This window comes from Phoxinus phoxinus (genome assembly GCF_949152265.1).
Source record: "Phoxinus phoxinus genome assembly, chromosome: 20".
In the NCBI taxonomy this organism is placed as follows: Eukaryota; Metazoa; Chordata; class Actinopteri; order Cypriniformes; family Leuciscidae; genus Phoxinus; species Phoxinus phoxinus.
In genome coordinates this window covers 18,799,738-18,821,224 of record NC_136895.1, presented here as the reverse complement: position 1 = coordinate 18,821,224, position 21,487 = coordinate 18,799,738, and positions in this window count along the sequence as shown.

The following is a 21,487-nucleotide window of genomic DNA, read 5'->3' as shown; positions in this document are numbered from 1 at the left end:
ATCAAACTTATGCAGATTTCTTGACCCCTTATAGCTTAGTGGTCAGTGCAATGACTTTTAAGAGCTGATGATTTTTAGGAGACACAAGTTCAAGTCCCGGCTAGGGCTCTTTTTTTGTTTTTTGATCCAATATTTTCCTATCATAATAAAAGGCAACAACTCCAAAATATATTTATTTGAACTGGTGCCAGGTAACTACATCCAAACACAAAATAGAATCAGCATTTTTTAAGCCACTACATCAATATCTCTCATAATGGGAGAGGGGGAACGGATTCCGACAGCTGATTTTTTGCCGTCGGATTCCGTTCCCCCTGTTTTTCTCAAACAAAGAGGATCTTCTAATATCTATTTCAATGGTCTTGGTTTGTTGACCCCTATAGCCTGGTGGTCAGTGCAATGACTTTTAAGAGCTGATGATTTTTAGGAGACACAAGTTCAAGTCCCGGCTAGGGCTCTTTTTTTGTTTTTTGATCCCATATTTTCCTATCATAATAAAAGGCAACAACTCCAAAATATATTTATTTGAACTGGTGCCAGGTAACTACATCCAAACACAAAATAGAATCAGCATTTTTTAAGCCACTACATCCATATCTCTCATAATGGGAGAGGGGGAACGGATTCCGACAGCTGATTTTTTGCCGTCGGATTCCGTTCCCCCTGTTTTTCTCAACAAAGAGGATCTTCTAATATCTATCTCAATGGTCTTGGTTTGTTGACCCCCATAGCCTAGTGGTCAGTGCAATGACTTTTAAGAGCTGATGATTTTTAGGAGACACAAGTTCAAGTCCCGGCTAGGGCTCTTTTTTTGTTTTTTGATCCCATATTTTCCTATCATAATAAAAGGCAACAACTCCAAAATATATTTATTTGAACTGGTGCCAGGTAACTACATCCAAACACAAAATAGAATCAGCATTTTTTAAGCCACTACATCAATATCTCTCATAATGGGAGAGGGGGAACGGATTCCGACAGCTGATTTTTTGCCGTCGGATTCCGTTCCCCCTGTTTTTCTCAAACAAAGAGGATCTTCTAATATCTATTTCAATGGTCTTGGTTTGTTGACCCCTATAGCCTGGTGGTCAGTGCAATGACTTTTAAGAGCTGATGATTTTTAGGAGACACAAGTTCAAGTCCCGGCTAGGGCTCTTTTTTTATTTTTTGATCCTATATTTTCCTATCATAATAAAAGGCAACAACTCCAAAATATATTTATTTGAACTGGTGCCAGGTAACTACATCCAAACACAAAATAGAATCAGCATTTTTTAAGCCACTACATCAATATCTCTCATAATGGGAGAGGGGGAACGGATTCCGACAGCTGATTTTTTGCCGTCGGATTCCGTTCCCCCTGTTTTTCTCAAACAAAGAGGATCTTCTAATATCTATCTCAATGGTCTTGGTTTGTTGACCCCTATAGCCTGGTGGTCAGTGCAATGACTTTTAAGAGCTGAAGATTTTTAGGAGACACAAGTTCAAGTCCCGGCTAGGGCTCTTTTTTTATTTTTTGATCCTATATTTTCCTATCATAATAAAAGGCAACAACTCCAAAATATATTTATTTGAACTGGTGCCAGGTAACTACATCCAAACACAAAATAGAATCAGCATTTTTTAAGCCACTACATCAATATCTCTCATAATGGGAGAGGGGGAACGGATTCCGACAGCTGATTTTTTGCCGTCGGATTCCGTTCCCCCTGTTTTTCTCAAACAAAGAGGATCTTCTAATATCTATCTCAATGGTCTTGGTTTGTTGACCCCTATAGCCTGGTGGTCAGTGCAATGACTTTTAAGAGCTGATGATTTTTAGGAGACACAAGTTCAAGTCCCGGCTCTTGGACTTTTTTTTATACCAGATTTTCCTAATATAAAAAAAGTCAAAAACCAGGTAATCCCCATACATTTAATCTAACTTTATCAAGCCTTCATGTAGCTCAAACAGTAGAGCATTGGCACTTGTAACGCCAAGGTCAATGGTTCGATTCCCAGGGAAAGCAAGAAGGTGTATTCAAACTAATTTCAAATGCAAACATCATCCAAATGGATCAATGAAAAATTTCTCAAATAAAAACTATCTTCTAATATCTATCAAACTTATGCAGATTTCTTGACCCCTTATAGCTTAGTGGTCAGTGCAATGACTTTTAAGAGCTGATGATTTTTAGGAGACACAAGTTCAAGTCCCGGCTAGGGCTCTTTTTTTGTTTTTTGATCCCATATTTTCCTATCATAATAAAAGGCAACAACTCCAAAATATATTTATTTGAACTGGTGCCAGGTAACTACATCCAAACACAAAATAGAATCAGCATTTTTTAAGCCACTACATCAATATCTCTCATAATGGGAGAGGGGGAACGGATTCCGACAGCTGATTTTTTGCCGTCGGATTCCGTTCCCCCTGTTTTTCTCAAACAAAGAGGATCTTCTAATATCTATTTCAATGGTCTTGGTTTGTTGACCCCTATAGCCTGGTGGTCAGTGCAATGACTTTTAAGAGCTGATGATTTTTAGGAGACACAAGTTCAAGTCCCGGCTAGGGCTCTTTTTTTGTTTTTTGATCCCATATTTTCCTATCATAATAAAAGGCAACAACTCCAAAATATATTTATTTGAACTGGTGCCAGGTAACTACATCCAAACACAAAATAGAATCAGCATTTTTTAAGCCACTACATCAATATCTCTCATAATGGGAGAGGGGGAACGGATTCCGACAGCTGATTTTTTGCCGTCGGATTCCGTTCCCCCTGTTTTTCTCAACAAAGAGGATCTTCTAATATCTATCTCAATGGTCTTGGTTTGTTGACCCCCATAGCCTAGTGGTCAGTGCAATGACTTTTAAGAGCTGATGATTTTTAGGAGACACAAGTTCAAGTCCCGGCTAGGGCTCTTTTTTTGTTTTTTGATCCCATATTTTCCTATCATAATAAAAGGCAACAACTCCAAAATATATTTATTTGAACTGGTGCCAGGTAACTACATCCAAACACAAAATAGAATCAGCATTTTTTAAGCCACTACATCAATATCTCTCATAATGGGAGAGGGGGAACGGATTCCGACAGCTGATTTTTTGCCGTCGGATTCCGTTCCCCCTGTTTTTCTCAAACAAAGAGGATCTTCTAATATCTATCTCAATGGTCTTGGTTTGTTGACCCCCATAGCCTAGTGGTCAGTGCAATGACTTTTAAGAGCTGATGATTTTTAGGAGACACAAGTTCAAGTCCCGGCTAGGGCTCTTTTTTTATTTTTTGATCCTATATTTTCCTATCATAATAAAAGGCAACAACTCCAAAATATATTTATTTGAACTGGTGCCAGGTAACTACATCCAAACACAAAATAGAATCAGCATTTTTTAAGCCACTACATCAATATCTCTCATAATGGGAGAGGGGGAACGGATTCCGACAGCTGATTTTTTGCCGTCGGATTCCGTTCCCCCTGTTTTTCTCAAACAAAGAGGATCTTCTAATATCTATCTCAATGGTCTTGGTTTGTTGACCCCTATAGCCTGGTGGTCAGTGCAATGACTTTTAAGAGCTGAAGATTTTTAGGAGACACAAGTTCAAGTCCCGGCTAGGGCTCTTTTTTTATTTTTTGATCCTATATTTTCCTATCATAATAAAAGGCAACAACTCCAAAATATATTTATTTGAACTGGTGCCAGGTAACTACATCCAAACACAAAATAGAATCAGCATTTTTTAAGCCACTACATCAATATCTCTCATAATGGGAGAGGGGGAACGGATTCCGACAGCTGATTTTTTGCCGTCGGATTCCGTTCCCCCTGTTTTTCTCAAACAAAGAGGATCTTCTAATATCTATCTCAATGGTCTTGGTTTGTTGACCCCTATAGCCTGGTGGTCAGTGCAATGACTTTTAAGAGCTGATGATTTTTAGGAGACACAAGTTCAAGTCCCGGCTCTTGGACTTTTTTTTATACCAGATTTTCCTAATATAAAAAAGTCAAAAACCAGGTAATCCCTATACATTTAATCTAACTTTATCAAGCCTTCATGTAGCTCAAACAGTAGAGCATTGGCACTTGTAACGCCAAGGTCAATGGTTCGTTTCCCAGGGAAAGCAAGAAGGTGTATTCAAACTAATTTCAAATGCAAACATCATCCAAATGGATCAATGAAAAATTTCTCAAATAAAAACTATCTTCTAATATCTATCAAACTTATGCAGATTTCTTGACCCCTTATAGCTTAGTGGTCAGTGCAATGACTTTTAAGAGCTGATGATTTTTAGGAGACACAAGTTCAAGTCCCGGCTAGGGCTCTTTTTTTGTTTTTTGATCCCATATTTTCCTATCATAATAAAAGGCAACAACTCCAAAATATATTTATTTGAACTGGTGCCAGGTAACTACATCCAAACACAAAATAGAATCAGCATTTTTTAAGCCACTACATCAATATCTCTCATAATGGGAGAGGGGGAACGGATTCCGACAGCTGATTTTTTGCCGTCGGATTCCGTTCCCCCTGTTTTTCTCAAACAAAGAGGATTTTCTAATATCTATCTCAATGGTCTTGGTTTGTTGACCCCCATAGCCTAGTGGTCAGTGCAATGACTTTTAAGAGCTGATGATTTTTAGGAGACACAAGTTCAAGTCCCGGCTAGGGCTCTTTTTTTGTCTTTCGATCCTATATTTTCCTATCATAATAAAAGGCAACAACTCCAAAATATATTTATTTGAACTGGTGCCAGGTAACTACATCCAAACACAAAATAGAATCAGCATTTTTTAAGCCACTACATCAATATCTCTCATAATGGGAGAGGGGGAACGGATTCCGACAGCTGATTTTTTGCCGTCGGATTCCGTTCCCCCTGTTTTTCTCAAACAAAGAGGATCTTCTAATATCTATCTCAATGGTCTTGGTTTGTTGACCCCTATAGCCTGGTGGTCAGTGCAATGACTTTTAAGAGCTGATGATTTTTAGGAGACACAAGTTCAAGTCCCGGCTCTTGGACTTTTTTTTATACCAGATTTTCCTAATATAAAAAAGTCAAAAACCAGGTAATCCCCATACATTTAATCTAACTTTGTCAAGCCTTAATGTAGCTCAAACAGTAGAGCATTGGCACTTGTAACGCCAAGGTCAATGGTTCGATTCCCAGGGAAAGCAAGAAGGTGTATTCAAACTAATTTCAAATGCAAACATCATCCAAATGGTTCAATGAAAAATTTCTCAAATAAAAACTATCTTCTAATATCTATCAAACTTATGCAGATTTCTTGACCCCTTATAGCTTAGTGGTCAGTGCAATGACTTTTAAGAGCTGATGATTTTTAGGAGACACAAGTTCAAGTCCCGGCTAGGGCTCTTTTTTTGTTTTTTGATCCCATATTTTCCTATCATAATAAAAGGCAACAACTCCAAAATATATTTATTTGAACTGGTGCCAGGTAACTACATCCAAACACAAAATAGAATCAGCATTTTTTAAGACACTACATCAATATCTCTCATAATGGGAGAGGGGGAACGGATTCCGACAGCTGATTTTTTGCCGTCGGATTCCGTTCCCCCTGTTTTTCTCAACAAAGAGGATCTTCTAATATCTATCTCAATGGTCTTGGTTTGTTGACCCCCATAGCCTAGTGGTCAGTGCAATGACTTTTAAGAGCTGATGATTTTTAGGAGACACAAGTTCAAGTCCCGGCTAGGGCTCTTTTTTTGTTATTTGATCCCATATTTTCCTATCATAATAAAAGGCAACAACTCCAAAATATATTTATTTGAACTGGTGCCAGGTAACTACATCCAAACACAAAATAGAATCAGCATTTTTTAAGCCACTACATCAATATCTCTCATAATGGGAGAGGGGGAACGGATTCCGACAGCTGATTTTTTGCCGTCGGATTCCGTTCCCCCTGTTTTTCTCAAACAAAGAGGATCTTCTAATATCTATTTCAATGGTCTTGGTTTGTTGACCCCTATAGCCTGGTGGTCAGTGCAATGACTTTTAAGAGCTGATGATTTTTAGGAGACACAAGTTCAAGTCCCGGCTAGGGCTCTTTTTTTGTTTTTTGATCCCATATTTTTCTATCATAATAAAAGGCAACAACTCCAAAATATATTTATTTGAACTGGTGCCAGGTAACTACATCCAAACACAAAATAGAATCAGCATTTTTTAAGACACTACATCAATATCTCTCATAATGGGAGAGGGGGAACGGATTCCGACAGCTGATTTTTTGCCGTCGGATTCCGTTCCCCCTGTTTTTCTCAACAAAGAGGATCTTCTAATATCTATCTCAATGGTCTTGGTTTGTTGACCCCCATAGCCTAGTGGTCAGTGCAATGACTTTTAAGAGCTGATGATTTTTAGGAGACACAAGTTCAAGTCCCGGCTAGGGCTCTTTTTTTGTTTTTTGATCCCATATTTTCCTATCATAATAAAAGGCAACAACTCCAAAATATATTTATTTGAACTGGTGCCAGGTAACTACATCCAAACACAAAATAGAATCAGCATTTTTTAAGCCACTACATCAATATCTCTCATAATGGGAGAGGGGGAACGGATTCCGACAGCTGATTTTTTGCCGTCGGATTCCGTTCCCCCTGTTTTTCTCAACAAAGAGGATCTTCTAATATCTATCTCAATGGTCTTGGTTTGTTGACCCCCATAGCCTAGTGGTCAGTGCAATGACTTTTAAGAGCTGATGATTTTTAGGAGACACAAGTTCAAGTCCCGGCTAGGGCTCTTTTTTTGTTTTTTGATCCCATATTTTCCTATCATAATAAAAGGCAACAACTCCAAAATATATTTATTTGAACTGGTGCCAGGTAACTACATCCAAACACAAAATAGAATCAGCATTTTTTAAGCCACTACATCAATATCTCTCATAATGGGAGAGGGGGAACGGATTCCGACAGCTGATTTTTTGCCGTCGGATTCCGTTCCCCCTGTTTTTCTCAAACAAAGAGGATCTTCTAATATCTATTTCAATGGTCTTGGTTTGTTGACCCCTATAGCCTGGTGGTCAGTGCAATGACTTTTAAGAGCTGATGATTTTTAGGAGACACAAGTTCAAGTCCCGGCTAGGGCTCTTTTTTTGTTTTTTGATCCCATATTTTCCTATCATAATAAAAGGCAACAACTCCAAAATATATTTATTTGAACTGGTGCCAGGTAACTACATCCAAACACAAAATAGAATCAGCATTTTTTAAGCCACTACATCAATATCTCTCATAATGGGAGAGGGGGAACGGATTCCGACAGCTGATTTTTTGCCGTCGGATTCCGTTTCCCCTGTTTTTCTCAAACAAAGAGGATCTTCTAATATCTATTTCAATTGTCTTGGTTTGTTGACCCCTATAGCCTGGTGGTCAGTGCAATGACTTTTAAGAGCTGATGATTTTAGGAGACACAAGTTCAAGTCCCGGCTAGGGCTCTTTTTTTGTTTTTTGATCCTATATTTTCCTATCATAATAAAAGGCAACAACTCCAAAATATATTTATTTGAACTGGTGCCAGGTAACTACATCCAAACACAAAATAGAATCAGCATTTTTTAAGCCACTACATCAATATCTCTCATAATGGGAGAGGGGGAACGGATTCCGACAGCTGATTTTTTGCCGTCGGATTCCGTTCCCCCTGTTTTTCTCAAACAAAGAGGATCTTCTAATATCTATTTCAATTGTATTGGTTTGTTGACCCCTATAGCCTGGTGGTCAGTGCAATGACTTTTAAGAGCTGATGATTTTAGGAGACACAAGTTCAAGTCCCGGCTAGGGCTCTTTTTTTGTTTTTTGATCCTATATTTTCCTATCATAATAAAAGGCAACAACTCCAAAATATATTTATTTGAACTGGTGCCAGGTAACTACATCCAAACACAAAATAGAATCAGTATTTTTTAAGCCACTACATCAATATCTCTCATAATGGGAGAGGGGGAACGGATTCCGACAGCTGATTTTTTGCCGTCGGATTCCGTTCCCCCTGTTTTTCTCAAACAAAGAGGATCTTCTAATATCTATTTCAATGGTCTTGGTTTGTTGACCCCTATAGCCTGGTGGTCAGTGCAATGACTTTTAAGAGCTGATGATTTTTAGGAGACACAAATTCAAGTCCCGGCTAGGGCTCTTTTTTTGTTTTTTGATCCCATATTTTCCTATCATAATAAAAGGCAACAACTCCAAAATATATTTATTTGAACTGGTGCCAGGTAACTACATCCAAACACAAATTAGAATCAGCATTTTTTAAGCCACTACATCAATATCTCTCATAATGGGAGAGGGGGAACGGATTCCGACAGCTGATTTTTTGCCGTCGGATTCCGTTCCCCCTGTTTTTCTCAAACAAAGAGGATCTTCTAATATCTATCTCAATGGTCTTGGTTTGTTGACCCCCATAGCCTAGTGGTCAGTGCAATGACTTTTAAGAGCTGATGATTTTTAGGAGACACAAGTTCAAGTCCCGGCTAGGGCTCTTTTTTTGTTTTTTGATCCCATATTTTCCTATCATAATAAAAGGCAACAACTCCAAAATATATTTATTTGAACTGGTGCCAGGTAACTACATCCAAACACAAAATAGAATCAGCATTTTTTAAGCCACTACATCAATATCTCTCATAATGGGAGAGGGGGAACGGATTCCGACAGCTGATTTTTTGCCGTCGGATTCCGTTCCCCCTGTTTTTCTCAAACAAAGAGGATCTTCTAATATCTATCTCAATGGTCTTGGTTTGTTGACCCCTATAGCCTGGTGGTCAATGACTTTTAAGAGCTGATGATTTTTAGGAGACACAAGTTCAAGTCCCGGCTCTTGGACTTTTTTTTATACCAGATTTTCCTAATATAAAAAAGTCAAAAACGAGGTAATCCCCATACATTTAATCTAACTTTGTCAAGCCTTCATGTAGCTCAAACAGTAGAGCATTGGCACTTGTAACGCCAAGGTCAATGGTTCGATTCCCAGGGAAAGCAAGAAGGTGTATTCAAACTAATTTCAAATGCAAACATCATCCTAATGGTTCAATGAAAAATTTCTCAAATAAAAACTATCTTCTAATATCTATCAAACTTATGCAGATTTCTTGACCCCTTATAGCTTAGTGGTCAGTGCAATGACTTTTAAGAGCTGATGATTTTTAGGAGATACAAGTTCAAGTCCCGGCTAGGGCTCTTTTTTTGTTTTTTGATCCCATATTTTCCTATCATAATAAAAGGCAACAACTCCAAAATATATTTATTTGAACTGGTGCCAGGTAACTACATCCAAACACAAAATAGAATCAGCATTTTTTAAGCCACTACATCAATATCTCTCATAATGGGAGAGGGGGAACGGATTCCGACAGCTGATTTTTTGCCGTCGGATTCAGTTCCCCCTGTTTTTCTCAAACAAAGAGGATCTTCTAATATCTATTTCAATGGTCTTGGTTTGTTGACCCCTATAGCCTGGTGGTCAGTGCAATGACTTTTAAGAGCTGATGATTTTTAGGAGACACAAGTTCAAGTCCCGGCTAGGGCTCTTTTTTTGTTTTTTGATCCCATATTTTCCTATCATAATAAAAGGCAACAACTCCAAAATATATTTATTTGAACTGGTGCCAGGTAACTACATCCAAACACAAAATAGAATCAGCATTTTTTAAGCCACTACATCAATATCTCTCATAATGGGAGAGGGGGAACGGATTCCGACAGCTGATTTTTTGCCGTCGGATTCCGTTCCCCCTGTTTTTCTCAAACAAAGAGGATCTTCTAATATCTATTTCAATGGTCTTGGTTTGTTGACCCCTATAGCCTGGTGGTCAGTGCAATGACTTTTAAGAGCTGATGATTTTTAGGAGACACAAGTTCAAGTCCCGGCTAGGGCTCTTTTTTTGTTTTTTGATCCCATATTTTCCTATCATAATAAAAGGCAACAACTCCAAAATATATTTGTTTGAACTGGTGCCAGGTAACTACATCCAAACACAAAATAGAATCAGCATTTTTTAAGCCACTACATCAATATCTCTCATAATGGGAGAGGGGGAACGGATTCCGACAGCTGATTTTTTGCCGTCGGATTCCGTTCCCCCTGTTTTTCTCAAACAAAGAGGATCTTCTAATATCTATTTCAATGGTCTTGGTTTGTTGACCCCTATAGCCTGGTGGTCAGTGCAATGACTTTTAAGAGCTGATGATTTTTAGGAGACACAAGTTCAAGTCCCGGCTAGGGCTCTTTTTTTGTTTTTTGATCCCATATTTTCCTATCATAATAAAAGGCAACAACTCCAAAATATATTTATTTGAACTGGTGCCAGGTAACTACATCCAAACACAAAATAGAATCAGCATTTTTTAAGCCACTACATCAATATCTCTCATAATGGGAGAGGGGGAACGGATTCCGACAGCTGATTTTTTGCCGTCGGATTCCGTTCCCCCTGTTTTTCTCAAACAAAGAGGATTTTCTAATATCTATCTCAATGGTCTTGGTTTGTTGACCCCTATAGCCTGGTGGTCAATGACTTTTAAGAGCTGATGATTTTTAGGAGACACAAGTTCAAGTCCCGGCTCTTGGACTTTTTTTTATACCAGATTTTCCTAATATAAAAAAGTCAAAAACCAGGTAATCCCCATACATTTAAAGGACAAGTTCGGTATTTTACACTTAAAGCCCTGTTTACAGATCGTATCTGATGAAATAGAACGGTTAAGATTAAAATTTGGACACATGCTCCTGTCCCGAGAATTTTAGTTTTATTTAGCGTTTGTGGACCTATTTTGCCAAACGCGTCACACCCAGATTCTTCCGTTGAGAGCTTGAATAATAGACACCAGTTGGTGGCGATAATGCACCTTTGCCGATTGCAAGCAAACCGCTGGCATTTCATTTAATACACAGAAAAAGCAGAAGAAGAAGCGGCGGAGGAATAACGTACCTCACACAGCACATTCAATACAATCAATGGAGTTGGACAAACACTACGATAAAACCTGTTGGAATGCATCTTTTTCAGCGTTTTTTTTTTGGGCCCGTATCAGTGAACACCCCTGACCACTCGGTGAGTTTCACGTCTTTGTAAACGAAAGTTTAATGTGTTTTAGGAAGGAATCTTCCAGTGGCCATAGACAACCATTGTGTGGGGGTGGGGGGGGAAGCGAAATAAACCCAAAATTCTCGGGACTGGAACATGTGTCCAAATTTTAAACTTAACCGTTCTATTTCATCAGATACGATCTGTAAATAGGGCTTTAAGTGTAAAATACCGAACTTGTCCTTTAATCTAACTTTGTCAAGCCTTCATGTAGCTCAAACAGTAGAGCATTGGCACTTGTAACGCCAAGGTCAATGGTTCGATTCCCAGGGAAAGCAAGAAGGTGTATTCAAACTAATCTCAAATGCAAACATCATCCTAATGGTTCAATGAAAAATTTCTCAAATAAAAACTATCTTCTAATATCTATCAAACTTATGCAGATTTCTTGACCCCTTATAGCTTAGTGGTCAGTGCAATGACTTTTAAGAGCTGATGATTTTTAGGAGATACAAGTTCAAGTCCCGGCTAGGGCTCTTTTTTTGTTTTTTGATCCCATATTTTCCTATCATAATAAAAGGCAACAACTCCAAAATATATTTATTTGAACTGGTGCCAGGTAACTACATCCAAACACAAAATAGAATCAGCATTTTTTAAGCCACTACATCAATATCTCTCATAATGGGAGAGGGGGAACGGATTCCGACAGCTGATTTTTTGCCGTCGGATTCCGTTCCCCCTGTTTTTCTCAAACAAAGAGGATCTTCTAATATCTATCTCAATGGTCTTGGTTTGTTGACCCCTATAGCCTGGTGGTCAGTGCAATGACTTTTAAGAGCTGATGATTTTTAGGAGACACAAGTTCAAGTCCCGGCTCTTGGACTTTTTTTTATACCAGATTTTCCATTATAAAAAAGTCAAAAACCAGGTAATCCCCATACATTTAATCTAACTTTGTCAAGCCTTCATGTAGCTCAAACAGTAGAGCATTGGCACTTGTAACGCCAAGGTCAATGGTTCGATTCCCAGGGAAAGCAAGAAGGTGTATTCAAACTAATTTCAAATGCAAACATCATCCAAATGGTTCAATGAAAAATTTATCAAATACAAACTATCTTCTAATATCTATCAAACTTATGCAGATTTCTTGACCCTTTATAGCTTAGTGGTCAGTGCAATGACTTTTAAGAGCTGATGATTTTTAGGAGACACAAGTTCAAGTCCCGGCTAGGGCTCTTTTTTAGTTTTTTGATCCCATATTTTCCTATCATAATAAAAGGCAACAACTCCAAAATATATTTATTTGAACTGGTGCCAGGTAACTACATCCAAACACAAAATAGAATCAGCATTTTTTAAGCCACTACATCAATATCTCTCATAATGGGAGAGGGGGAACGGATTCCGACAGCTGATTTTTTGCCGTCGGATTCCGTTCCCCCTGTTTTTCTCAAACAAAGAGGATCTTCTAATATCTATTTCAATTGTCTTGGTTTGTTGACCCCTATAGCCTGGTGGTCAGTGCAATGACTTTTAAGAGCTGATGATTTTTAGGAGACACAAGTTCAAGTCCCGGCTAGGGCTCTTTTTTTGTTTTTTGATCCTATATTTTCCTATCATAATAAAAGGCAACAACTCCAAAATATATTTATTTGAACTGGTGCCAGGTAACTACATCCAAACACAAAATAGAATCAGCATTTTTTAAGCCACTACATCAATATCTCTCATAATGGGAGAGGGGGAACGGATTCCGACAGCTGATTTTTTGCCGTTGGATTCCGTTACCCTTGTTTTTCTCAAACAAAGAGGATCTTCTAATATCTATCTCAATGGTCTTGGTTTGTTGACCCCCATAGCCTAGTGGTCAGTGCAATGACTTTTAAGAGCTGATGATTTTTAGGAGACACAAGTTCAAGTCCCGGCTAGGGCTCTTTTTTTGTTTTTTGATCCCATATTTTCCTATCATAATAAAAGGCAACAACTCCAAAATATATTTATTTGAACTGGTGCCAGGTAACTACATCCAAACACAAAATAGAATCAGCATTTTTTAAGCCACTACATCAATATCTCTCATAATGGGAGAGGGGGAACGGATTCCGACAGCTGATTTTTTGCCGTCGGATTCCGTTCCCCCTGTTTTTCTCAAACAAAGAGGATCTTCTAATATCTATTTCAATTGTCTTGGTTTGTTGACCCCTATAGCCTGGTGGTCAGTGCAATGACTTTTAAGAGCTGATGATTTTAGGAGACACAAGTTCAAGTCCCGGCTAGGGCTCTTTTTTTGTTTTTTGATCCTATATTTTCCTATCATAATAAAAGGCAACAACTCCAAAATATATTTATTTGAACTGGTGCCAGGTAACTACATCCAAACACAAAATAGAATCAGCATTTTTTAAGCCACTACATCAATATCTCTCATAATGGGAGAGGGGGAACGGATTCCGACAGCTGATTTTTTGCCGTCGGATTCCGTTCCCCCTGTTTTTCTCAAACAAAGAGGATCTTCTAATATCTATCTCAATGGTCTTGTTTTGTTGACCCCTATAGCCTGGTGGTCAGTGCAATGACTTTTAAGAGCTGATGATTTTTAGGAGACACAAGTTCAAGTCCCGGCTCTTGGACTTTTTTTTATACCAGATTTTCCTAATATAAAAAAGTCAAAAACCAGGTAGTCGCCATACATTTAATCTGACTTTGTCAAGCCTTCATGTAGCTCAAACAGTAGAGCATTGGCACTTGTAACGCCAAGGTCAATGGTTCGATTCCCAGGGAAAGCAAGAAGGTGTATTCAAACTAATTTCAAATGCAAACATCATCCAAATGGTTCAATGAAAAATGTATCAAATAAAAACTATCTTCTAATATCTATCAAACTTATGCAGATTTCTTGACCCCTTATAGCTTAGTGGTCAGTGCAATGACTTTTAAGAGCTGATGATTTTTAGGAGACACAAGTTCAAGTCCCGGCTAGGGCTCTTTTTTTGTTTTTTGATCCCATATTTTCCTATCATAATAAAAGGCAACAACTCCAAAATATATTTATTTGAACTGGTGCCAGGTAACTACATCCAAACACAAAATAGAATCAGCATTTTTTAAGCCACTACATCAATATCTCTCATAATGGGAGAGGGGGAACGGATTCCGACAGCTGATTTTTTGCCGTCGGATTCCGTTCCCCCTGTTTTTCTCAAACAAAGAGGATCTTCTAATATCTATTTCAATGTTCTTGGTTTGTTGACCCCTATAGCCTGGTGGTCAGTGCAATGACTTTTAAGAGCTGATGATTTTTAGGAGACACAAGTTCAAGTCCCGGCTAGGGCTCTTTTTTTGTTTTTTGATCCTATATTTTCCTATCATAATAAAAGGCAACAACTCCAAAATATATTCATTTGAACTGGTGCCAGGTAACTACATCCAAACACAAAATAGAATCAGCATTTTTTAAGCCACTACATCAATATCTCTCATAATGGGAGAGGGGGAACGGATTCCGACAGCTGATTTTTTGCCGTCGGATTCCGTTCCCCCTGTTTTTCTCAAACAAAGAGGATCTTCTAATATCTATCTCAATGGTCTTGGTTTGTTGACCCCTATAGCCTGGTGGTCAGTGCAATGACTTTTAAGAGCTGATGATTTTTAGGAGACACAAGTTCAAGTCCCGGCTCTTGGACTTTTTTTTATACCAGATTTTCCTAATATAAAAAAGTCAAAAACCAGGTAATCCCCATACATTTAATCTAACTTTGTCAAGCCTTCATGTAGCTCAAACAGTAGAGCATTGGCACTTGTAACGCCAAGGTCAATGGTTCGATTCCCAGGGAAAGCAAGAAGGTGTATTCAAACTAATTTCAAATGCAAACATCATCCAAATGGTTCAATGAAAAATTTCTCAAATAAAAACTATCTTCTAATATCTATCAAACTTATGCAGATTTCTTGACCCCTTATAGCTTAGTGGTCAGTGCAATGACTTTTAAGAGCTGATGATTTTTAGGAGACACAAGTTCAAGTCCCGGCTAGGGCTCTTTTTTTGTTTTTTGATCCCATATTTTCCTATCATAATAAAAGGCAACAACTCCAAAATATATTTATTTGAACTGGTGCCAGGTAACTACATCCAAACACAAATTAGAATCAGCATTTTTTAAGCCACTACATCAATATCTCTCATAATGGGAGAGGGGGAACGGATTCCGACAGCTGATTTTTTGCCGTCGGATTCCGTCCCCCCTGTTTTTCTCAAACAAAGAGGATCTTCTAATATCTATTTCAATGGTCTTGGTTTGTTGACCCCTATAGCCTGGTGGTCAGTGCAATGACTTTTAAGAGCTGATGATTTTTAGGAGACACAAGTTCAAGTCCCGGCTAGGGCTCTTTTTTTGTTTTTTGATCCCATATTTTCCTATCATAATAAAAGGCAACAACTCCAAAATATATTTATTTGAACTGGTGCCAGGTAACTACATCCAAACACAAATTAGAATCAGCATTTTTTAAGCCACTACATCAATATCTCTCATAATGGGAGAGGGGGAACGGATTCCGACAGCTGATTTTTTGCCGTCGGATTCCGTTCCCCCTTGTTTTCTCAAACAAAGAGGATCTTCTAATATCTATCTCAATGGTCTTGGTTTGTTGACCCCCATAGCCTAGTGGTCAGTGCAATGACTTTTAAGAGCTGATGATTTTTAGGAGACACAAGTTCAAGTCCCGGCTCTTGGACTTTTTTTTATACCAGATTTTCCTAATATAAAAAAGTCAAAAACCAGGTAATCCCCATACATTTAATCTAACTTTATCAAGCCTTCATGTAGCTCAAACAGTAGAGCATTGGCACTTGTAACGCCAAGGTCAATGGTTCGATTCCCAGGGAAAGCAAGAAGGTGTATTCAAACTAATTTCAAATGCAAACATCATCCAAATGGTTCAATGAAAAATTTCTCAAATAAAAACTATCTTCTAATATCTATCAAACTTATGCAGATTTCTTGACCCCTTATAGCTTAGTGGTCAGTGCAATGACTTTTAAGAGCTGATGATTTTTAGGAGACACAAGTTCAAGTCCCGGCTAGGGCTCTTTTTTTGTTTTTTGATCCCATATTTTCCTATCATAATAAAAGGCAACAACTCCAAAATATATTTATTTGAACTGGTGCCAGGTAACTACATCCAAACACAAAATAGAATCAGCATTTTTTAAGCCACTACATCAATATCTCTCATAATGGGAGAGGGGGAACGGATTCCGACAGCTGATTTTTTGCCGTCGGATTCCGTTCCCCCTGTTTTTCTCAAACAAAGAGGATCTTCTAATATCTATTTCAATGGTCTTGGTTTGTTGACCCCTATAGCCTGGTGGTCAGTGCAATGACTTTTAAGAGCTGATGATTTTTAGGAGACACAAGTTCAAGTCCCGGCTCTTGGACTTTTTTTTATACCAGATTTTCCTAATATAAAAAAGTCAAAAACCAGGTAATCCCCATACATTTAATCTAACTTTGTCAAGCCTTCATGTAGCTCAAACAGTAGAGCATTGGCACTTGTAACGCCAAGGTCAATGGTTCGATTCCCAGGGAAAGCAAGAAGGTGTATTCAAACTCATTTCAAATGCAAACATCATCCAAATGGTTCAATGAAAAATTTCTCAAATAAAAACTATCTTCTAATATCTATCAAACTTATGCAGATTTCTTGACCCCTTATAGCTTAGTGGTCAGTGCAATGACTTTTAAGAGCTGATGATTTTTAGGAGACACAAGTTCAAGTCCCGGCTAGGGCTCTTTTTTAGTTTTTTGATCCCATATTTTCCTATCATAATAAAAGGCAACAACTCCAAAATATATTTATTTGAACTGGTGCCAGGTAACTACATCCAAACACAAAATAGAATCAGCATTTTTTAAGCCACTACATCAATATCTCTCATAATGGGAGAGGGGGAACGGATTCCGACAGCTGATTTTTTGCCGTCGGATTCCGTTCCCCCTGTTTTTCTCAAACAAAGAGGATCTTCTAATATCTATTTCAATGGTCTTGGTTTGTTGACCCCTATAGCCTGGTGGTCAGTGCAATGACTTTTAAGAGCTGATGATTTTTAGGAGACACAAGTTCAAGTCCCGGCTAGGGCTCTTTTTTTGTTTTTTGATCCCATATTTTCCTATCATAATAAAAGGCAACAACTCCAAAATATATTTATTTGAACTGGTGCCAGGTAACTACATCCAAACACAAAATAGAATCAGCATTTTTTAAGCCACTACATCAATATCTCTCATAATGGGAGAGGGGGAACGGATTCCGACAGCTGATTTTTTGCCGTCGGATTCCGTTTCCCCTGTTTTTCTCAAACAAAGAGGATCTTCTAATATCTATTTCAATTGTCTTGGTTTGTTGACCCCTATAGCCTGGTGGTCAGTGCAATGACTTTTAAGAGCTGATGATTTTTAGGAGACACAAGTTCAAGTCCCGGCTAGGGCTCTTTTTTTGTTTTTTGATCCTATATTTTCCTATCATAATAAAAGGCAACAACTCCAAAATATATTCATTTGAACTGGTGCCAGGTAACTACATCCAAACACAAAATAGAATCAGCATTTTTTAAGCCACTACATCAATATCTCTCATAATGGGAGAGGGGGAACGGATTCCGACAGCTGATTTTTTGCCGTCGGATTCCGTTCCCCCTGTTTTTCTCAAACAAAGAGGATCTTCTAATATCTATCTCAATGGTCTTGGTTTGTTGACCCCTATAGCCTGGTGGTCAGTGCAATGACTTTTAAGAGCTGCAGATTTTTAGGAGACACAAGTTCAAGTCCCGGCTAGGGCTCTTTTTTTATTTTTTGATCCTATATTTTCCTATCATAATAAAAGGCAACAACTCCAAAATATATTTATTTGAACTGGTGCCAGGTAACTACATCCAAACACAAAATAGAATCAGCATTTTTTAAGCCACTACATCAATATCTCTCATAATGGGATAGGGGGAACGGATTTCGACAGCTGATTTTTTGCCGTCGGATTCCGTTCCCCCTGTTTTTCTCAAACAAAGAGGATCTTCTAATATCTATCTCAATGGTCTTGGTTTGTTGACCCCCATAGCCTAGTGGTCAGTGCAATGACTTTTAAGAGCTGATGATTTTTAGGAGACACAAGTTCAAGTCCCGGCTAGGGCTCTTTTTTTGTTTTTTGATCCCATATTTTCCTATCATAATAAAAGGCAACAACTCCAAAATATATTTATTTGAACTGGTGCCAGGTAACTACATCCAAACACAAAATAGAATCAGCATTTTTTAAGCCACTACATCAATATCTCTCATAATGGGAGAGGGGGAACGGATTCCGACAGCTGATTTTTTGCCGTCGGATTCCGTTCCCCCTGTTTTTCTCAAACAAAGAGGATCTTCTAATATCTATCTCAATGGTTTTGGTTTGTTGACCCCCATAGCCTAGTGGTCAGTGCAATGACTTTTAAGAGCTGATGATTTTTAGGAGACACAAGTTCAAGTCCCGGCTAGGGCTCTTTTTTTGTTTTTTGATCCCATATTTTCCTATCATAATAAAAGGCAACAACTCCAAAATATATTTATTTGAACTGGTGCCAGGTAACTACATCCAAACACAAAATAGAATCAGCATTTTTTAAGCCACTACATCAATATCTCTCATAATGGGAGAGGGGGAACGGATTCCGACAGCTGATTTTTTGCCGTCGGATTCCGTTCCCCCTGTTTTTCTCAAACAAAGAGGATCTTCTAATATCTATTTCAATGGTCTTGGTTTGTTGACCCCTATAGCCTGGTGGTCAGTGCAATGACTTTTAAGAGCTGATGATTTTTAGGAGACACAAGTTCAAGTCCCGGCTAGGGCTCTTTTTTTGTTTTTTGATCCCATATTTTCCTATCATAATAAAAGGCAACAACTCCAAAATATATTTATTTGAACTGGTGCCAGGTAACTACATCCAAACACAAAATAGAATCAGCATTTTTTAAGCCACTACATCAATATCTCTCATAATGGGAGAGGGGGAACGGATTCCGACAGCTGATTTTTTGCCGTCGGATTCCGTTCCCCCTGTTTTTCTCAAACAAAGAGGATCTTCTAATATCTATTTCAATTGTATTGGTTTGTTGACCCCTATAGCCTGGTGGTCAGTGCAATGACTTTTAAGAGCTGATGATTTTAGGAGACACAAGTTCAAGTCCCGGCTAGGGCTCTTTTTTTGTTTTTTGATCCTATATTTTCCTATCATAATAAAAGGCAACAACTCCAAAATATATTTATTTGAACTGGTGCCAGGTAACTACATCCAAACACAAAATAGAATCAGTATTTTTTAAGCCACTACATCAATATCTCTCATAATGGGAGAGGGGGAACGGATTCCGACAGCTGATTTTTTGCCGTCGGATTCCGTTCCCCCTGTTTTTCTCAAACAAAGAGGATCTTCTAATATCTATCTCAATGGTCTTGGTTTGTTGACCCCTATAGCCTGGTGGTCAGTGCAATGACTTTTAAGAGCTGATGATTTTTAGGAGACACAAGTTCAAGTCCCGGCTCTTGGACTTTTTTTTATACCAGATTTTCCTAATATAAAAAAGTCAAAAACCAGGTAATCCCCATACATTTAATCTGACTTTGTCAAGCCTTCATGTAGCTCAAACAGTAGAGCATTGGCACTTGTAACGCCAAGGTCAATGGTTCGATTCCCAGGGAAAGCAAGAAGGGGTATTCAAACTAATTTCAAATGCAAACATCATAAAAATGGTTCAATGAAAAATTTATCAAATAAAAACTATCTTCTAATATCTATCAAACTTATGCAGATTTCTTGACCCCTTATAGCTTAGTGGTCAGTGCAATGACTTTTAAGAGCTGATGATTTTTAGGAGACACAAGTTCAAGTCCCGGCTAGGGCTCTTTTTTTGTTTTTTGATCCCATATTTTCCTATCATAATAAAAGGCAACAACTCCAAAATATATTTATTTGAACTGGTGCCAGGTAACTACATCCAAACACAAATTAGAATCAGCATTTTTTAAGCCACTACATCAATATCTCTCATAATGGGAGAGGGGGAACGGATTCCGACAGCTGATTTTTTGCCGTCGGATTCCGTTCCCCCTGTTTTTCTCAAACAAAGAGGATCTTCTAATATCTATTTCAATGGTCTTGGTTTGTTGACCCCTATAGCCTGGTGGTCAGTGCAATGACTTTTAAGAGCTGATGATTTTTAGGAGACACAAATTCAAGTCCCGGCTAGGGCTCTTTTTTTGTTTTTTGATCCCATATTTTCCTATCATAATAAAAGGCAACAACTCCAAAATATATTTATTTGAACTGGTGCCAGGTAACTACATCCAAACACAAATTAGAATCAGCATTTTTTAAGCCACTACATCAATATCTCTCATAATGGGAGAGGGGGAACGGATTGCGACAGCTGATTTTTTGCCGTCGGATTCCGTTCCCCCTGTTTTTCTCAAACAAAGAGGATCTTCTAATATCTATCTCAATGGTCTTGGTTTGTTGACCCCCATAGCCTAGTGGTCAGTGCAATGACTTTTAAGAGCTGATGATTTTTAGGAGACACAAGTTCAAGTCCCGGCTAGGGCTCTTTTTTTGTTTTTTGATCCCATATTTTCCTATCATAATAAAAGGCAACAACTCCAAAATATATTTATTTGAACTGGTGCCAGGTAACTACATTCAAACACAAAATAGAATCAGCATTTTTTAAGCCACTACATCAATATCTCTCATAATGGGAGAGGGGGAACGGATTCCGACAGCTGATTTTTTGCCGTCGGATTCAGTTCCCCCTGTTTTTCTCAAACAAAGAGGATCTTCTAATATCTATTTCAATGGTCTTGGTTTGTTGACCCCTATAGCCTGGTGGTCAGTGCAATGACTTTTAAGAGCTGATGATTTTTAGGAGACACAAGTTCAAGTCCCGGCTAGGGCTCTTTTTTTGTTTTTTGATCCTATATTTTCCTATCATAATAAAAGGCAACAACTCCAAAATATATTTATTTGAACTGGTGCCAGGTAACTACATCCAAACACAAAATAGAATCAGCATTTTTTAAGCCACTACATCAATATCTCTCATAATGGGAGAGGGGGAACGGATTCCGACAGCTGATTTTTTGCCGTTGGATTCCGTTACCCTTGTTTTTCTCAAACAAAGAGGATCTTCTAATATCTATCTCAATGGTCTTGGTTTGTTGACCCCCATAGCCTAGTGGTCAGTGCAATGACTTTTAAGAGCTGATGATTTTTAGGAGACACAAGTTCAAGTCCCGGCTAGGGCTCTTTTTTTGTTTTTTGATCCCATATTTTCCTATCATAATAAAAGGCAACAACTCCAAAATATATTTATTTGAACTGGTGCCAGGTAACTACATCCAAACACAAAATAGAATCAG